The 4,717-nt window shown below is 40.5% G+C and overlaps 1 non-coding gene across 1 annotated transcript; it reads left to right on the top strand.

Annotated features, from left to right (window-relative positions):
• Positions 1-335: 335 nt before the first annotated feature.
• On the top strand, positions 336-407 carry TRNAQ-UUG (transfer RNA glutamine (anticodon UUG)). The gene has a single exon. It is a non-coding gene; the product is annotated as a tRNA-Gln (tRNA).
• The last annotated feature ends 4,310 nt before the right edge of the window (positions 408-4,717 follow it).

The following is a 4,717-nucleotide window of genomic DNA, read 5'->3' as shown; positions in this document are numbered from 1 at the left end:
TGTAGTGAAGATAAAGTTGTAGTGAAGATAAATCTTGAAGTGACTCATAAGGTTGTTGTGAGTACAAGGATGCATCGTAAATGAGTACTTCCTACCTGAAAGTCAACAATTACAAAATTGATCAAGTATAACAACATCCTCGGACAACCAACTACAAACACCAACCATAGAGTGAACCTGACTGTCATCTAACGACGACCTCTCAAAGGTAATGATCTTACCAGAATCTTCGAGAACCTTCTAGAAAACCTTGAACCCTGCAGGCAGGGAGGGAGGAATGGCCTCTGGTTGATTATATGTAAAACATTTAGATGAAATCACATCTTTTCTTATCAGGTCCCATGGTGTAAGGGTTAGCACTCTGGACTTTGGATCCAGCAATCCGAGTTCGAATCTCGGTGGGACCTCATCTTTTCAGTTTTCTTCGATACTGATGATGGCCACATTATTCTGTACGTTATATATACATTCATATATATACATAAATATGTATATATAAACATATATATGGAATAATATGGTTTTATCAATAGCCGGCGACCATTCCTCCCTCCTTGCCTGCAGAGTTCATAGTTTTCTGGAAGGTTCTAGAAGATTCTGGTGAGATAATTGCCATTGAGAGGACGTTGTTATACTTCATATATCAATGATTTCATTATTGTTGACTTTCAGATAAAGATAGATAGATAGATAGATAGTTAGATTGATAGACTGATAGAGCGATATTTAGATAGGTATATAGATAGATAAGTTTCATCAATACTGTATCTTACGCCATCTCCTGTTGCTGGACATATGTTCAACCAGCATTGGGAAAACCTCCAGTAGACCTTAATGTAAAGCAAGATAATAACAAAACCTGCAATAAAAGAATACGATCAACTCCCCAGTGCAGAAATATTGTGACCAGAAAGTCTTCTAGCAAGATGTCAGACGCTTCCACGGCAATCACGAACATAGCATGAAATATCTGAAAGTCAACAATAACAAAACTAATGATGATAATGAAACTATAACAACAAAAATGATAAACATATGGAAAATAGTGCTCTAGATTATGCTTCTAGAAAACAAACTTTAACGAAAACTGTGAAAAGAAATACCCATCTGGCTGATACGACACAGTAAAAGGACCATCCCACAACCAACTCTAAACTGAACCTGACTGTCCCCTAACAACGTCCTCTCAATGGTATTTATCTTACCAGAATCTTGTAGAACTTTCCAGAAAATCAAGAACTCTGCAGGCAAGGAGGGAGGAATGGCCTCTGGCTGCTGATGATAACCACATTATTCTATATATATACTTTTACCTACAATCGAAGGTTGACCGGCCAGCCCAAGTGGCTACAGAGGTTGTATCCATGAAAGAAACGGACCCACCAGCAGACGAATTCGGTTGGCAGGTTGTATCGAAGAAGAGGAAAAAGAAAGTTGCCCAACCAGCCCAACCAGAAGGGTGTAGCAAAGAAACGAAAGAAGGCTGCCCAACCAACCTGGGTGGTAGTAAGGATGGCTGCTCCACAACCCCAGGTCGTTAGGCAGACTGTAGCCATGGAAGAAAGGAAGGCTGCTCGTCCACCAGCCCAGGTACCGAGTGAGCGAGTAGCTATACTGGCTGACCCACCAGCCCGGGTAGATAGCTACACCCAGATGGCTATGTCGGGTACAGCAAAGAAGCAAACCCCACAACTACTCCACGAGGTTTGAAAGCCTGCACCCAAAAAGATGAAGACGAAGGTTGCCACACTACCCAATGCACCACCACATGTCTAGAAAGGGAAAAGGTGGACAGAATGGCTGGAGGTCCCACTCCAACAACAAAATCACCTTAGGAGCCAAGTTCCATCCATTATTGAATATATGTATATATATATATATATATATATATATATATATATATATATATATATATATATATATATATATATATATATATATATATATATATATATATATATATATATATATATATATATATATATATATATATATATATATGAATAGAATCATCAAGCTTCACTATATTAACTTTACTATATCTGAATATAAACAAGGTCTAACCGAGGTTACTTGGTTGAGCAAGACGTGAGAATATCATCAATTGGCCCCCCAGCCCTGGGTTGAAATTGTCGTTCTGACGTATTTCGAGTTCAGTGCTGATACAGGACCACTGATTAGAGGACTATCTTGTTAGTCTGTGATACTTCGCCTGACCCAGTCCACGTCTTCAATGGCTTTCTGTTACTACAAACGGGATTACAAAGGAAAGGCTTCCTTTGTTAGTTTCATGAATACCTTCGTTCAAATGAAGGGAAAGACTATTACTATGAAGCGGTACCTTATCAGCAGGAAAGAGCTGCAGCAACGGTATGAAAGTTACTGCAAGATACATAACGAGCCCGTGGCTTCCAACGTAAACATCGGCCGCCATTTGGGTTCACTCGGCATCATGTGTGACACCAAGATTGGACCCGTTGGCAAACAGGAACGATACTATTCTGGTATCATGTGGCTCGATGGCGCAGGATCACCAACTGAAATGCAAAGAAAATGGAGAAAGCCGCCCAAACGCATCATGAAGGCCGTGCAAGAGAAGATCGAGAGGAATCGGTTGAGAGACGATATCGCTCACAGTATATTGAAATTTATACCCAAGACTTCCCCTGATCTCCAGACACAGCCAGTCACAGAGACCACCAGCCCCGCTTCCCAGACACAGCAAGTCACAGAGACCACCTGCCCCGGTCCCCAGACACAACCAGTCACAGAGATCACCAGCCCCGCTTCCCAGACACAGCCAGACACACAGCCCACCAGCCCCGTCCCCCACACAGAGCCACAAGATCCTGATATTGAGGAAGCAAATGAATTTCTCGATGATTTTTTGCTTTCACTGGAGAAGAACTGATGAGTTCCTTATAGACAAGACAAAATGTTAAAAAAGGAATCTATATAAGTTCACTTATGGAGTGAGATCTTTGACGGAGCTGTGCTGCCTATAGCACAGCCTACCAAAGGGTGATCTTTGCTGTCGTGCAGTAACCTCATGAGGGCGGAGTCCGGCTACACTTTCTTTACCGAGGAAAAGATCTCTGCACTAATATTGAGTTTCTCCGTTGGCGTCAGGGTAAACACCCATCCCCCCCGAAGCTTGGTTACCTTTCCGTGGTGGGGGGGACTTCATGGATTGGGCAGTAGCAACCATCGTTGGTTGCTTCTGTTCAATCCATGAACGAAAAACCAAGCATCTTGAGCGTAATTGTCGTATAAATTCACTTGGTGTCAAAACTGACGCGAAAGCGGTTGTCTCAATTTTGTCAGAAATGTTTGTGCGTTTCGGCCTGATGGCGGGAGTCGGTTTGGCGCTGTGGTCATGAGGGAATACGAGGAAGATTGGCAACCGTCCCAGAAGTAGCTACAGTGAGGCCCAGCAGCTGTCCCTAATACTGTGGAAGGCACTCATGTAAGGTGTGCAGTGAGGCGCAGCAGTAACAAGGGAAACGGACAACCAAAACAGCAATCTTGATCATCAGGAGGCTATCCAATGCTCAGAGTAGATAAGGACGATTATTGTATGGCTTCGCTCAGAGGATGAAAATCTTAGCCGTGAAAATCTACAAGTAAAATAACTAGTAGTTAGTGGTAGTGAAGTGGAATTACCGCATTTCTGTGGTCTTAATAGTAAAACGAAACTTTTCGTTTTCTCCATCAATCTAGAGGTGTTGTAGACCACCATCCTTAAGGTTGTAAGGTAATGGTAACTACAAGGTTATGATCTCAGCAAATATGTGATGGAAAGTGCAGGAAATGTGGTAATTTATATAATATAAATTATATAGTTGTATAATAAATGTGTAATAAAATTTTGTCTTCTCTGTTCCCGTTCATTAATTCAAATACAGGTAAGTTTTCTTTCTAACGAGGTGGGATAAGCTACGTGCACTCGGCTTGTAAATGTGATGACTTTCCCTTCATTACCACAATGTTGTGCTGAACTGAAGATGTAGAATTCCGTAGACGAAACTAAGATAGGAAATCAATCTACATCAAAAATTAAAGGCGACTGTGTGTGTGTGTGTGTGTGTGTGTGTGTGTGGGGGTGTGTGTGTGTGTGTGTGTGTGTGTATGTGTGTGTGTGTCTGTGTGTGTGTGTGTGTACTACTTTAATCATTATCACGTGAGTCTTTTGAGGAAGGATTTGTACACTCGTGTTGCCCCGTCTTTTAACCTTGTAAATGTAAAATATGTTTTCACTCCTATGTGCGCTCACACACACACACACACACACACACACACACACACACACACACATAACCTATAATATTATCTAGTATTTTCTTCAGACGGATATATTACACCTTGATTATAAAAGCCAAAGAAAAATTTATAGAAACATACATATATTTACACACGTGTAGATATATGTTATGTATTGAAATGTGGCGGAAAAATTCTTTATTTATTAACAAACGTGATTGAGGACGTTTAAAGAATCTGTACAAACATAATGGTTATTGTGTTAAATGATTTATTTATGGTAAATATGTTTTTGTTGTTGCATATTATGGTTGTTCAGAACAAGGTTTTTAAAACCTGATCAGTGAAATTACTATCAGAAATAGAAAACCTGTTAAAACATAAACACAATTATGTGGTTAACATCAGAATATATTTTCCTCTGGGTAGTTAAAGTTAATACAGTACAGGGGCTAGT

The sequence above is a fragment of the Panulirus ornatus genome, chromosome 43, assembly GCF_036320965.1.
Source record: "Panulirus ornatus isolate Po-2019 chromosome 43, ASM3632096v1, whole genome shotgun sequence".
NCBI classification, from domain to species: domain Eukaryota; kingdom Metazoa; phylum Arthropoda; class Malacostraca; order Decapoda; family Palinuridae; genus Panulirus; species Panulirus ornatus.
The sequence above is the reverse complement of the archived record's forward strand: the minus strand, read 5'-3'. Positions and strand labels throughout refer to the sequence as shown.